Source organism: Dermacentor andersoni, chromosome 4 (assembly GCF_023375885.2).
Source record: "Dermacentor andersoni chromosome 4, qqDerAnde1_hic_scaffold, whole genome shotgun sequence".
NCBI lineage: Eukaryota > Metazoa > Arthropoda > Arachnida > Ixodida > Ixodidae > Dermacentor > Dermacentor andersoni.
In genome coordinates this window covers 173845098-173861690 of record NC_092817.1, presented here as the reverse complement: position 1 = coordinate 173861690, position 16593 = coordinate 173845098, and positions in this window count along the sequence as shown.

The window sequence follows — 16593 nt, the reverse complement described above, 5'->3', positions numbered from 1 at the left end:
CTCTGGAGCTCCCTGTTTGTCGCCACAATACCCTCTCGACTGTAATTATCCGTGAGCCCCCCACAAATGCATTGCAGAAGCTGCAGCGCTTACCTTTGTACTAACGCACAACAGTCAAGAGGGGAGGCAGATAGAACGGTACAGAGACGGTAAAGAGAGGACGAGGGTAGAACCAACGCTGTCACGAAACTAGTAAATAACAGCCTTGCCACTCTTCTCTCGTGGCAACACACTTACACCGTAGGGTAAAGGCGACGTAATAAAGCAAGAAAACGCTACTACTAGACAGGGCGGCACTTGGGCACTAGATCAATTGCATTTTAAGGAACGGTGTGCTACGTCTCCGCTGTTTCTGGAAAAAATAAACACCACGCAACTTTGTGAAGTGGACAAGCGACACGGGGCGTGCAGACTCCAAGCCGCATTAAATCACCGCATCGTCTAGACGACAGACGAAGGGGCGAAATGCAAGAACACTCGTCTACTTCAATTTATGTGCAAATTAAGTAATCCCCGGTGGTGAAAATTGATCCGGAGTCACCCACCATAATCGGATTATGTTTTTGACACGTACAGCTCCGTAATTCAAATAATGTTTAACGCTTCTGCCGCAATGCTATGCGCCGTGTGAGGAAGGGACAGTGCTAACCTTCTCGGAGGTTGTCAACAATGGCGTACAACAACGCCCCAAGCCAACACGTCTCACTGTGTGTTTTCTATGATGGGTAAACAGATACAAGTGATACGTGGAAAATGACATTTTAGAATCAACTCACCACTCTGGTATTGCAAAAAATGAAGAACTTCAATATTCGCCGTCAACATCACCACCAATTATCGTCCATCAATACAAACAGCTCAGAAAGCTTCGCTTACATCGATTTATACAGTGCGTGGCATCGGCCTTAGTTTTATTTCGAAGTTCTTTATATTTACTCTTATTTATGCGTGGCTATAGCTTTCTTACACACCATTTTACTTATTTTATGGCCGCTTTCTTTCAAAAGTTCGTTCGCATTTTTTTATCATAATGGCAGCTGGTTCGTGGCCTATTTCACACAGTGGGTTTGTGCCATTCTTGAAGAGATCCTCATCATCAACATGATCGTCATCATAATCATCATCGTCTTCTCTTCTGTCAATGGCAAGTAGCACGCGGCTGGGCAGCAGCAGAAGCAGCTCCTGATTTCGCCTTGCCAATCACTCTTCGAAGTGCCGGCTCTTCACTTTCGGTGGCGTAAGTGATTTGCTCGATCCACTTTCCGGTCCTGTTGCTATTTCCTCGGTTCTGTGAGCATGTGGGTGCGAGGCAGTTACGTGCTTTAGCTCGACACCATGAACGCTGCGAACTTTCTTGTGCTCGGCCTTGGAGCTCGCGTTTTGCACTGGCCGCAGCATACGAAGACAAAGTGAAAGGTGGCTTTGGTTTCTCTAGTGCCGTCGCGAATTCGTTTTATCGACAAAGTCAATTTTAAGTCACGTTTGAGGGCTGCCTTTTCAAGCCTTCCGTGGTGCTGCTTTCTAGCGACGTCAAACTGCCGATTTGCCGAAATTCTAGTTGCGGCTACGACGTGGCAGGTACGGAAGGTTGCACGAAGCAAATTAAAATATAACGACACACAGGCACGCGCCGCGTTCCTTCCATATTGCAGTGCGTGCCCTACGAGATGCCTTCCATCCAACTGCGGTGCCATGTTATTGCTATAAGGGTTCGCTATTATTCGCTATCGTAGCGAATTCCAATGGCAGGTTCGGAGCACTTGCGGAACAGGATTTACTGCCCTTTTCGGAGCGACAGTGTTCCAATGGCAGATTGAGAGCACTCGCGGAGGCGAGGTCACTCGCCGGAGCAGCCGAAACCGCTGTGCTAAACGGACCGCAACTCCCGGCTAACGCATTTCCTGTTTTTACGCAGTCACGGGATGTCACGCAGTCACACATAACACGCCACCATATTGTGCCACGCGCTCTTGCTCGCGCAGCGCGATAGCTTCGAGTCGCTTGCGCAATGCACAAGGGGACGCACAGTGCGCTTCACAAAGCTTCTAGTACATAGTAGCTTCAATTGTCTCTCTACATGCTAACTTCGAGAGCGTCTCCTGGCCTTCGCAGACGCCGCTACGCGAAAGTCACAATTCGTAAAAGTATGCTATTTCGTTTGAGCTTTTATTGGGACAGCAATCATATGGACACTCCAGGCGCATTTCTTCCGTCGGCGTAGCTGTGAGGTTCCGTATGAGGGAAAGCGTATGAGGGCAGGTGAGAGAGAGCCTGCGAACGCGGTTCAACCTCGCGTGCGCGAGCGAGGAATGCGGCCCGGATGCGTGCCTGCTTCTGTGGCGAGCAAGGCGGTGGGGGGGGGGGGGGGGGGGGGGGGTTCAGACGAGGGAAAAAGGGCGTTCTTCTCCGGTGGCTGCTAGGGTGCCTCGATGTCCTCCTCACCCGCCGCACCGTACGCAGTGGAGACAACAGCGTCCGCGGCGTCTACTTTGGCGTTGGTCACGCGAATCGCGGACGCCGTAGTACACGCCATTGGCGGACGCCGTAGGGACGCGTTGTCGGAACTCGTGTGTCCTGAGAGCGATCTGCGACATGGCCAAAGCGCGCGCCCGCGCGGGCCTCATCTTCAAAGCGATCTTGGATGTTTGCAGAGTGCGCGTAGTGCCGGTATACCTTCGTATGCTCTGTGCTTTCGACATTTCGTTCGCTTCGAAGCGACAGATGCGTGGAGGTCAATTGGCTCGTGGCTGCTGCCAACGATTCCTAACTCAAGCGTTTTCACAGACAGTTTGTTGGTGTCATCGAGCGAATTGTGTCCATGTTTACGTGTGCGTGCGTGAACCATGCTGGTTAATCTAGTCAAGACACGCTGACGGACTAGTTGGTTTTAATCCATGATATATTGTGTAAGCACGACTGAATAAGGACGTGGAAAAAAGAAGACACACTTAAGACAGCGCTGCCTCTGTGTCTGGTGCTGGCGCAGACAGCCGACGATAATCACCTCCGGCACGCGAGGGACACCGAGTAGCTGCATGTCCGGTTGCGTGGTGTGCCCGAGCGCCCCCTTGCCGTACTAAGCCATACCCTTGCTCTGGCTTTAGGGCTTGTGTTCCAATTGCGAATTTAGAGGCGCCCCTCTACGCCGTAGTGGCGTGCTCGCTCGTGGAGTCGATCGGCCTGCCACTGCTACTCTGTCATTGGAATTTGACATAAGTTAGCCGACTTCCAAGTGGTGCAAGGAGACGAGCACAACCTGGCTGACTTCTACCACGCTCCTTCAATAGTGTTCATCTAGTCACGAAACCTCCGCGTAACGCTTGGGAGAGCTTCATACAGCGCCCGCAGTGGACGCACGGTGCTGGCGCAAGTAGAAGGTAGTGTATGTGATGCTCCCGCGGGGAGCAGAGTTGCGCATAGGCCCGGCATTATGTTCCAGCTATGCAGCGAAGCCACTCCTTGCGAGCGGAGGAGGCAAGTGCAGCGCGGTCTTTCATTTCCTTTTTTGTCGGCTGGTCGCGAGCTACATGCAGCATTGTTCGCAAGTGCTAAGCAAGAGGACACTTTTTAATGCAGGCTGCTCTCGAACCATTGGCGTAGCCGGAGGGAAGTAGTGTTCCAACCCCTCGAAATTTTTTAGTTTGTATGTACATATATACATGCACATATACAAACACACGCACGAGCGTGCATATAGACCCGCCGTGGTTGCTCGGCGGCTATGGTGTTGGGCTGCTGATCCCAAGGTCACGGGATCGAATCCCGGCCACGGTGGCCGCATGTCGATGGGGACTAAATGCGAAAACACACGTGTTTATGTGAGCACGAGCTCCGATTTAGGGACACGTTAAAGAACCCCAGGTGGTCAAAATTTCCGGAGACCTCCACTACGGCGTGCCTCATAACCAAAAAGTGGTTTTGGCATGTAAAAGCCCATAATTTAACATGCATATAGGGGTCAGGACCCCTTTCAATCCCCGAAATAAAATCCCGACTACGCCCGTGGCTCAAACAGCTCAAAAGTTCGCGTGCGAACGCGCATTACCTTGCAACAAAAACGGGTGCAATGTTTTTTCACATGCATATGAAGTTTTACCGCGGAGGCCCGAAGGCAAGAAATGATTTAAAGGGTCTTTAAAGAAAACTGCACACGTGTGGTGGACAATTATGTGAGCACATTTTGGCTGCCGAAACCAGACGAATAATGATAGTCGCCAAGAGAACTATCGTTACTGCAGTTATGCCAGTGACTGTTAACAGAGCGTCATTTATCACTAACCTCACTAACCGTCGTTCACAGAAGCTGCACCTTTTCGATGTATGCGGTGCAGACACGTAGGGCTACACGCATTTTAAACGTTCACATGCGCATAGTTTATGCATAGCTTATTTTTACGATTCATTCACACCGCAGACTAAACAGCTGCTTCGTAGCAGCAAATCTGCAAGGGGAAAAAGATCCAAGATGCAGGAGTTTCCAAATTTATTTCTTACAAGGGAATCGACGACCAATGGCTCCTGGCAGCAGGGCAAGAGTGCTGGTTTTTGGACCCTTGGGAGGCAGAATTCAAAGCAACTGCAAAGGCAACAAGCTATCAAGAGCAACAACAGCTTATTTTTACTGCTCTAATTACACCAAGATAGCAAACTTCTAAAGTAATTATTCACACATTGCAAAGTGCAATATGAGCATACGTTTTTCTTGATCTCTTCGTACTACTCCGGTCAATTTACTGCAACACAGCGCTTACTAAACATACAGGCAGAATTTTACATTCCTCATGTCGACTAAGGCCGATCTCACGAGCAAGATATTCCGGGCGGTAAATGCTGAAGCCATCACAGCTGTCTAATAAGCGGGAGCGCACGAAGTTTTCGCTTACTACGCAAAAATTAACACTAGGACATCAATCAACGGTACATGAAAATTACGACTACAGAAATTAAATAGAGAACAGAAGAGAGAAAAACCAGCGTGCAGTGGGCAAATTGTACGTGCTAGTATTTACGCTGTTTCGAACACGCTATTGGAGACCCGCATAGTCAGAACGATCGTACAAGCAACACAGCTGATTGGGCAAGGAGGTAAGTTAGCATTATTAGCGTATATGCTAAGTGCGACACGGACGTTTTTTTTCCCGTGTCTGCGTCGCGCTGCACATATATACGCCAAAAATGGTTCAAAAAGCGACCTACCTCTCATGCCAGGCGTACGCATCTCAGCGTTAAGAGCGGTGTTACACGGGATAAATGTTACTTTAGTGTAAACAAGGCGAACGCACCTCGAATTTCCTGGTCCCTATCGGAGCCGGCCGATCTCGGCCCACGCGTAGTAGCCGTACCAGTCACCACCGCTCATATGTCCGTTCGCACGGCACCGCGTAAAAAGCTTTGCCACTTTCCGTGCGGTTTGGTGCGCTTTGGTGCGCTGCACCCCGTCATGCTGGAATACAAGTGTCAATATGATGTGTTTCGTATCACTTCACCAATGTCCTTGACTTAATCTCGTCCAATACCGTAGCTGCGACCCGCAGCCGATGAATGAAGCGCACGCTCGACGGTGCGCTGATTGCAATGTCGATGGCAATGAGGGAGACGAGTCGGTGTAGCGCGCGTAAAGTTGGCTTCGCAGCGGCGCAGTTGCACATTTGACGTCATTTTGCGGCACGTGATAGCGTTCGGCGAATAGCAATGCGAGCGGCGCCGGAAAAGTCACGCGCAACTCTGCTCCCTCCGGGAGTGTGTGAGAGAGTGTGTGATTGTGAAGAGGAAGAGGCGCTATCTTTCGCAGCCCTTTAGGGTCTCTGTGGAGCCCCACTCTTGCGCCAAGAAAGCCTCTCCATGCTTTCACGCTTGCTTCATAGGAAGCCTACTGCACTATCAATATGCCGGCTGTTTTTAATTGCAACAAATAAAGATACTAACCAATATAAGTCTTGGGGAGACAATCTTATCACTCGAGTAACATATACAGGAACACTAGTAGAAGGCGGAGAGAGGCAGACGCCGAACGGACGCCCCAGGCGTTCTGTGCGTGCGCTCGCTGTTGCGCAAACGTCGACTGCCTGTATCGGCGCGTGAATATTGTCGACACAACCTGTAAATGGCCGCCCTGTTTCTGTGCAGTGTTCAGAAACTCAAACTCGAACAGTTTAGATACAACTACAACGCCTTGTTTCATTTCCAGGTTCAACTGCGTTCGCAACAGGTGCTTAATTCATAATTCAAACTCTACACTTCGACTACTCCATCGTTCGAAACCGCTACAGAGCAAGTTTACGTCACACTCTTGTGTAATTGCGTGTAAAGATACCTGTGTTTCAAACAAAGCTAATCAGCTGATTACTAAACTAATTACTAAATTAATTACACAATTACTAAACATATTCAAAAGATATTCAAGATTACATGAACATGCTATCTATCTATCTATCTATCTATCTATCTATCTATCTATTACTAAATTATTGCTAAATTACTAAAATATAACGAAATTATTACTAATTATTACTAAAGAAGTTATTGAACTAACAAAGCCAGCCAACTGATTAACTAACCAATGAAATAGGTAATTACTCAATTGCATTTCGAACTAATAACTAACTAATCTAAGAACCACATTAGCCAACTAAACTCAATAATTAACGTAAAAAACTGTAACAAAACCAACTCAACCAATAAATTATTTACACAATAACCAAGTAATACACCAACTAACAAATAAGGTAACTAAGAAATCTAACTAATCAAACTAACATAGCTAACCGACTGATTAACTACGTTATCTAACTAAAGTAACACAATTATTCACTAGCAAGCTATCTAACTTTAATAACTAAGCAAATATAATTAACTTATTAACTAATCAACTAATAAATAACACACTGAACCAGCTAACCAAATACAACTGACTTATCCAACTAGCTAACTAACTAAGGAAGGCTTATAGGGGGGAGGGGGGCGACATCAGTTATAAAACGGTGCCGCGTATATTTAATCACAAACTCATCGCACATAAAATATTTTGACGAGAACTCCCGCTGCATGTTCGCTCTACAAACATGCTAATTAAATGTGGGAGAGGTGCCTTTCCTGCTGAATGACTTGCGTGATCGCGCAGGCCGGCCATCTGGCGCGTCAGATTGTTCAGTGATGATGATTATGATGACCATGATGATTTATTGGCATCCCCTTTGAAACGGGGTGGGGACAAGTCGTCACCTAGCCGGCTCGAGTTACTCATGTATGGCATCAATGCTTTTCCTCCTAGCATTCTTGTATACGTCTCTTTAATTTTCGCTATCTACCTTGTACCGCTGCCTACGCCAGTAATGGACCCGACGTATCCGTCTGTTCTCAGCCTTTTTCCACCAGTTCTCTAAACGTATATTTTTTATTTCGACTGCTGACCGGTTGATACTCATTCTTGTAAATCTCCGTGATCTTTTTCGTTCCCCTTCAATTCGCAGTCTCTATTTCTCTCACTTTCTTTCTGATTACTCTTGGTTGTGTATCTAAACTTTCAACTACCCTGTACTCGGTTGTCAACTTTCTTGACTTATTCCTGCATTCTGTGTCTACGCTTTTTGGTACAGATACTTGTGAAATTTAGCTGCCCATTTATTTCGATCCATGTTGCTGAGTCCTTCTTCAAAACTAATTTTGCGCTGCGCTTCTCTTACTTCAAACGAGGCGCAACCCATGTCCCCTTGCACTGCCTAATTTGCGGTTTTGCCGTGAGCTCCCAAAGCCAACCGGCCCACCGATTTTTGGTTAACTTCTAACCCCGACCATATATCCCATTTTAGGCACAGAGCGGCACTTGCGAAGGTTAGCGCTGGCACCATGACTCCTTTCCAGATTGCACGCACAACTCTATCGTGTCCCCAAAGTGCTCTATGTTTCATTATTACTGCATTCTACTTCCCCTTTTTTCTCTTCAGATTATCTTATTGACACGTGTACTTATCTTTATCGGGCTACCACGTTTCGCCGCCTAACAAATGTTATCGCACAGCGTGGGACGCGCCTGCATGCATCCGAAGTTTCTGGAAAGTTATCGATGCTTCTATCCGGCTGTCTGTTGTCGCCGAACCTTGTATTATCAGATTTCATCGCGTGACGCGAATAGTGTAGAACTTTGTGGAAGGCACGCGGGTCCCAACGATTAGTCTGGAACATTCGACGACTGCTGTATAAAAGCCGACGCGCTTGGCCCACTGATCAGATTTTCGACGATCGCCGACCGTGTTCGCCGCTATCGTTGTGCTATAAGTGTAGCCTGTTTTTGTGGGCACAGGTTCGCCCAATAAAAGTTAGTTTTGTCTTTCACAGTATTTGCTACTGTGTTCTTCAACGTCACCACCACGTGACATTATTGACACAAATAGTTGCAAGCAGAAAGTACTGACACGAACAGAAAGAGAAGATGGCACGCTGGCCCTTTCTTTCCGTGTCAGTACGCTCTGCTGGAAACCATTTCTGCTATGTGCTACCAACATGTTTGATGAACGATATGTTCGCATGTTTGATTTCAGACTGCCACGGCTGCATTGCAACTTGAACAAACCGGGAAGATTTTCATGTGACAAGCATTTTATGCACGGTAAAAAAAGAAGGTAGTCGAAATTAAACCACATTCCTCCCTAGACTGTCTACTATAGCATTTGTGTTTATTCGGGATTCTAATCAGTCGATAAATCAGAAATTTAAGTATTTACTATTCAGACATTTCTTCGTTTAGTTGAGGACTATGGCAAGCAACAAGGCTCGGGACGAAGCACTGCTGACCTGTCCCTACAACCCTGATCACATGATAAAGAGGAGCCGCTTCCAGATACACGTAGCCAAGTGCCGAACGGTGGGTGCCAGCCTGCAGCAGCTGGGCAGTAACTGCTTGCTCCTTGATTACAAAAGCATGCCAGCGTTGCGTGCATATGTTCAAACACACTATCGTGCATCATACCATGACAGTGTTGCGTACACGTTGTGGATTGGGAATAATTATTGTGAAGTTTTTAAGCGCTAAGGTCAAAGAGGCCATTTCTTCAGCACGCAAGAAATTTAAACAAACCGGTATTAGTATTAATGAGGGTTTGTGCCTTGCTACACTCACATCCCGCAAACGGCTGCTGGAATTTGCAAAAAAAAAAAACCGGAGAACCATATTCAATTCGTCACATTAGGTTGTTTTCGAAGAACAAGTCCTACGTCGCATCAACGGATAGCGTGTGTGACATATCTTCGAACGGTGGTTCCCCTGATGCGCAGATCCGTGACGTGTACACACCTGCTTCAAGTAACACTCGTTTGTCGTAGCTATCATCTATATAGGCCAAATAGTTAATCTAGTGATATTAATTTTCTTTTTTTTTTTCCAATGATCGCAGTGTTGTTAACAAGCGTGATGACCTTTCTCATCTAATTGGCACGTGTAGTACTGACGTCGTCGTACTTACGGAGACATTGTTGTCGTCCAAAGGGCGTGATAGCGAAATATTTGAGTGTAAAAAGGGGTCCAAGTTTTACCGCTTTCATCGTGGCTCTAGATCAGGAGGAGGAGTTCCGATAGCTGTTTCCCATCACATTGTCTCTTATCATGTTCTCGCTGAGTCACCTTTAAAATTGTTTGCGCATGCGTGCGCATTACCCACTGCGATATAATTTTTTGCGTTTGCTGGGCATAATTTTTCTTCTGATTTACATGAAGTTGTGAATCTTATTATCATTACGTTCCCTCACGCAGCCATATTTATTTTAGGTGACCTTAATTTCCCTAACATAGATTGATCCTGTCCTTTTACTGTTCTGAACGAGCCCTCAAGTGAAAGTGCCTCCTTCGTGAAGTTATGCTGTGATTTCAACTTCACTCAATTAGTCACTACTCCAACGAGAACTACTTCGTCCAGTGCTAGTGTACTTGATCTTATTCTAGCAATGGCTCTTGATTTCCTGCATTCCCTTTTTTCTTTTTTTTTCCGGGACTGAGCGACCACGGCATTATTAACTTTTCAATTAAGGCAACTCTGAAAACCCCACCAGTGAACCGAAATCCGTCAGGGATTATAAAAAGGCTGATTTTTCAGTTAATAATAGTGAGCTAGCAGCCTTCTTGGCAGCCTACTTGGAAGGCTGCATGCCCAGCTTTTATGAGCGCACTGTCGAAGAAAACTGGTCAATGTTTAAAAAGAAAGTTAACTGTCTAACAAGCAAATATGTACATCTGCGGGCCGTACTCACAAGCGAAGGTCACCTTAGTTTAATGTGTCCTTAAAGCGCCTTCAGAATCAGAAAAAAAAAAAAACGCTTCTTCCGAAAAATAAAGTTCAGGAATGGTCACGATGACTGGACCGCATATCAACGGATCGACCGCAAATATAAAATGCGCGGTTAAAGTCGCCAAACAGACTTTCTTTGGCACAACTTTACCCGCTTTGTTAAAAGACGACCCCAAAAAGTTCTGGAGTGTTGTTAAGGGTGCACGTGAAAACCTATTGTCAATAACTGACGACAGTGGCGTGAACGTTTCTCGTTCGCAATGTTGTTACATATTCAACGAAGTATCTTCGAAAGCATTTTTAGATGCGCGTGCTGAGTGCCTGCCAGAATTTTGTGACGCGAACTTTCCTACAATGGTTCCTGTAGTAATTGATTGGGATGGTATCGTTGGCCCTATTAACAAGTTACACGTCTCGTCATCATGCGGCGTCGATGGTTTAAACGAAAAGGTTTTGAAAAGTACCGTTGCTTACTCGTCCATTTTTCTGTGTGAACTTTTTCGCTCAGGGCTTAAATTCAGTTTGTGTCGCCTTGTAATTGGAAGCTGGGCAAAGTGGTGCCGTTGTTTGTAAATCTGGTGACACACATTGTGCGCTAAATTATAGTCCAATATCATTGACCAGTGTCCCTTGTAAGATCTTTGAAGATGTCATTTACGCTTACATGGTTAACTTTCTTGAAGCTAATTCTTTTTGACATCCAGCATGGTTTCAGGAAGACATTCTCCTGCGAAACGCAAATAATTTCATTTACTAGTGAACTATTATTAGCTCTAGACTTCGAATTTTATATTGATTGTGTATTCTTAGATTTCTCTAAAGCTTTTGACCTTGTCTGCCATGAACTACTTTATCTTAAGCTCAGTAAACTAAATCTTGACCCTAAAATTCTTGCTTGAATAAAAAACTTTTCGTTAAACCAACAGCAATCTGTAACTGCTAATGGCTACGATTCTTCTCTCTGTCCTGTCCTTTCAGGAGTGCCCCAACGTTCAGTCCTTTGGCCCCTTCGTTTTCTAATTTACGTAAATGATTTACCTGATCGTATTAACTCCTCTGTTAGGCTTTTTGCAGATGACTGTGTTGTACAACGCGTGATTTTCTCTGATAATGGCACATCACTACTACAGACTCACCTCGACAATATTTCTGATTGGTGTAACACATGGAAAATGAAACTCAACGCGGCGAACTGCAAACTTATGAAAATTTCTTCTAAGCTTTCCACTAACCCTTGTAAGCATAACAACTCTTACAAAAGTGTTTATAGAAAGTCTATAGACAGTCTATAGAAGCCTATATACTGTCTATAGACTTTCTATAAATAATTTTGTAAGCGATACATGGTTCCCCTCTCGAAGAAGGGACTACTTACAAATACTTAGGGGTCCACATCACTTCTAACCTGTCCTGGCAACCACGCTTTAATTATATTGTCAGTAATGCTAACTGCATGCTTGGGTACCTGCGCCGTAATTTTTCAATGGCCCCTTCTTCTCTTAAACTCCTTCTTTATAAAACTTTTGCTCGTTCAAAACTAGAATATGCATCAGCTGTGTGGGATCCATTTACTGAAAGTCTTGTTAATCAGCTTAAAGTTGTGCAGAATCGTAGCGCACGCTTCATTTTTTCCAACTACTTCCGTCTTTCCAGGGTTTCATCTACGAAAACAGCGTTACGGCATCCGTCCCTTTCCTCTTTGTCGCATAAGATGTATTACCATAACCCTCGTCATCTTAAGCAGGAATTACTTTCCCACCCTTTATTCATATGATCTCGTATTGACCATCGTTATAAAGTGTTTGTTCCTCGTTGTCACACTAACCAACGCTTTCATTCTTTCTTTCCTCAAACTTGTAAGGATTGGAACTGCTTGCCCACCTCCATTGTATCTATTACGGAACCCAATGACTTTAATAATGCGCTTTAATGTGTTACGTATTATTTGCCTTGTTTTTTTTTTCTATTTATTCTTACCACTCCCTTCTGTAATGCCATATGGGCCCTGAAGGTATTCAAATAAATAAACCAATAAACAAAATAAATGAAAGAAACTATCGTGTATCTTATCTTGCAAGCTTGACGGGTTTTTTTTTTAAATACCTAATTTTTACAGCGCACTGACGATTATCGTAACAAACATTTTACGATTTTCTCTTGTTTGAGGCCAGTTTGGGGCAATACTGCTTTCTGAAGATGGAATTGTCAGTTGGCGGCTAATTTTTCCGATCCAGTGATCATTAGGATTTGCCAGTAACACCGCCACTGAATGCGCTGAACTGGTTGGTGCCTAACGCCGTTCATAATTGCGGGCACCGTTACACGAACTTCACGAATATTTTCGCATGCGACCCAGATAATTTTAGCTGAAACTATTGATTACACAGCCTTTCGCAGCGTCTCCTCAGAACCGTCTGTTATATATTTTTTTTTCTTAAAACGTGCACACCTTGAATATTAAAACAATCTTTAATATTTCTCATTGAATTATTTTATTCGGCTGTAGTATTTTATTATCTTTAAGGGTTTACATTCCTGGTCATAAAGAACACGCAATCATAGCCTTCAGCCCTATATCAGCTACCTGCACAACTGTGTGCACTCGAAAAATAACCGATGCCACATCCACATATTTCCCTGTCATATGCTTACCGCTTTTACCCATATACAGGAAATGGTGAAGCCAGAGAAAGCACGTGAGAAATTAACAGTTACATTTAATTTCACTGTAGAATGTTACAAGGGGAAATAGAAACTACAGTGGACGAAATTCTAATTTTCTGGAGGTGGAATCCGAACCTAGATCTTCTGCATAATGCGTGCTCTACTTTACCAATTCAACTACCACGGAGGCTGTCTTACTGCCTCTTTTGGGTGTATGCGTATGAGTGCGATGCTAAGAGAAAGCTTTAGTTCGGGAGATGTTATCAAAATACATGGGAACGGATAGATATGTTTTTCTCTGCAACCACTGCGCCAAATTTGTTGAGCTTTGTTGCATTAAAAAGAAAACGGTAAAATCAAGTGATCGTCACAAAGTTTGTTGTTTAAGCCGTAAATTTTATACAAATATAGTTCAATATCACAATAGAAAAACAAAACTATCAAGGTTACAACCACATAACTCAGCAGTAAAAGAACGGTATCACAATATTCTGTAAGCCGCACTTAACAGTAGATGAAGATCGATTATATAATAGATGATTGATTATGATACGAGAACAAAGTTGATGCTTTGTGCACACCTCTGAAGTGTATCCCTAATTTCTAAGCAGAACTTTTTGCAAAACCACTACAAACATTGTAATTAATTTACTTAAGCTGTATATGTATATATCAAAATAGTCCTCTTAAGATGCTCCAACAGTTGCAGTTTATAGAACTGTTATATCTGATTTTTAGTGAATAGTTACGGATTTGTAAACGTCGTGCTTCAATTTTTTTTATTCACCAATTTTCGGCAATTTCTGTGCGAAATTCCCGGCCTTACATTGAAATTTCATTTACTATAGAGTCACTAGAATATATACACTTCTCTCAAATGCAGCAAACTTCAGTCAACTCGACCCAGTGAGTGTCTCATAAAAGCATTTCTGCGTTTTACATACGTATATGTATAGGAAAAGCGAAGTTGGCCCCGAGCTTAAGCTTCCTCTTAACCCTGGGACCGCAGCGGCAGTGAAATAGTAGAGCATCCGCCTCGTATGCGGGAGTTACTTATCTGGGTTCGAATCCCAATGTCACCTCAAATCCCAGGGGTTTTTGTGATGGGCAGAGATGTCCCCCGGCCTGGTGTGCGGCTACTTGATGGAGCTCGCATCTCAATAGGGATTCCTATACCGATTTACAGGCGTGGTCTCTGGGCGTCCCTTGTTCAAGCGCAGATGGCATTCTGGTAGAGCATGCGCCGCGACTGTAAGGGGCACACGAGTGCAACCACTGGGTACGTATACGGGTAGAGCAGGTACACAAGCGCGTTCCCTGCGAGATTCTCGGTCATTATGGGATCTCAATATTTAGAAAGCGGTCCTCCTCGCCAACCCGAAGGAGCGTGTACCTAATAGGAGTATTGGGACGCCTCGTAGTAAATTGCTACCATGGCAGCAGCCCACACCCACTTTTTTTCGGGTTTTTTTTGCACCGACAGGGTTCGACGGGATTTGCATGGCACGGGTTCCGTTTCCAGGACAATGCACCCTTAAAGAAAGATCCGCTCACCGCCATGCCAGAAGATGTGGGACGTTTTTGTTAACCACCGGTGTCACGTATACTGGGAGCTTAGGAGCCGGAAACGGGCCAATAAACCCCCGTAGGCTTGAACCCCATGACATGAAGGTTGCCAGTGTCTAGGCCCTCGCTATGTAACAACGTAACAACGTCCGTAACCCTTAATGACCATCGGTGAGGAGGGAAGATAACCGATGGTCATTAAGGGTTACGGACTGGATTCCGAGGTAAGGGAAGCGTAGCAGGGGGCGACAGAAAGTTAGGTGGGCAGATGAGATTAGGAAGTTTGGAGGGTCAACATGGCCACAATTAGTACATGACCGGGGCAGTTGGAGAAGTATGGGAGAGGCCTTCGCCCTGCAGTGGGCGTAACCAGTATGATGATGATGATGATGATGATGATGATGATGATGATGTAACAACGTAAAGCCCCGTCACACGTAATTCGGAGGATGTAGGTTTTGCTCCAACGTGTGACAATTTGTCTCTTCGCCCATTCATTTTCCTTCGCTGACTATTTCGAAATTTCTTTTTCTAAATTTTAATAAATAACACATCACGACGTGCAATATGATACAAAGACAGACACTTTTTAACATTGTGAACACCGTTTTCTAATAATGGGGCGAAACGGCTGTTTGTTATTCGAGAAGTACTCTATATTCGGTTCGACCCCAAAAATCAATACTCGCCCTCTCTTACTCGTGCATCATCGAGACTCCTGCAGTATCGGTGACAATATTATTCATGCCATCATCGTGAGGCGCCTCGTAGCTGTCAGGGTGCTGTTTCTGGCCCGCAGTAGCAGTTACCTCGCATACTGTCTTGAGCCAACATGCCCTCGCCAAGCGTAGTTCACGAAGAGAAACCTCGCAACCCGTCGTGGTTGCACAGTGGCTATGGTGTTGGGCTGCTGAGCACGATGTCGCGGGATCGAATCCCGGCCATGGCGGCCGCATTTCGATGGGGGCGAAATGCGAAAACACCCGCGTACTTAGATTTAGGTGCACGTTAAAGATCCCCAGGTGGTCGAAATTTCAGGAGTCCTCCACTATGGCGTGCCTCAAAATCAGAAAGTGGTTTTGGCACCTACATCGGTATATAGATCTCTTGCATACTACCGTAGTATGTTTTCATGCATCTCCTTTTTGTCACGCTGAGAGAAATGTCTGCTCCTTGTTATGAGTGTTGATTTCAACCTGATGTACGAGACGTTGCTTTCGTCATTCAAGATGCTTTATCAGGGGCTTGAAAGTGCCTGCAGAAACTTGTGTGACTTGAACAAGAGACCCTGCTGAGAATTTGTATATTTTTAGTAAGACTTTTCTACGCCTTTAGTGAAGCCAATTTTGCCTCTCCCACAGGCCCACCCCGAGAAGAGTTTGAAGCAATCCCCATTCTCGGCTGACCATATTGTTCCTGCCACTGAGCTAATGCGGCACATATACATGTGCCCGCTCAACAATACAGTCGGGCGCTTCCTAAAAGGTAACACACAATTCTTCAAGTATTGTCCTTGCTTTACCTATACCTGATTTTTCGTTTATTTTTTAATTGCCCTGCCCGATATTTATTCTCGCCGTCTCTTGGCAGATGAGGCGATTTGACGAATGCGGAGGCCTGCAGCTTCACTGCTGGACTTGCAGTGCAAGCCCAACCTAATTCAGTGTGCAGCAGTATGTCTGTCTGTCTCTCTCTGTCACGTGAACGCCTCAAAGAGAGACTTACTTGGTGGAACGTGGTATTTCAAGTACAAGAAAATGGCTTCCTGCTACGTTCCCTGTGTGCGTCGGTTGGGCGTGAAAGAAATCATGAACTGCTTTGCTTGCTGCGAGACCTGGAGCGGAAAAAGACGTTGGAGGCTCAGCAGAAGCGGGACCACCAGAAGGCGACCGGCACATATAAAACCTGCGAGCAATGATGAAAAAGCGCGCTTTTCTTCCTACTTTTTTTCGTGACGACTGTTCTGAATGCTGTTATTAGACTAACTTAGCATCCACCGTGGTTGCTTAGTTGCTTTGGTGTTGCGCTGCTAAGCACAAGGTCGCGGGATGAAATCCCGGCCACGCCAACCGCATTTCTATGGGGG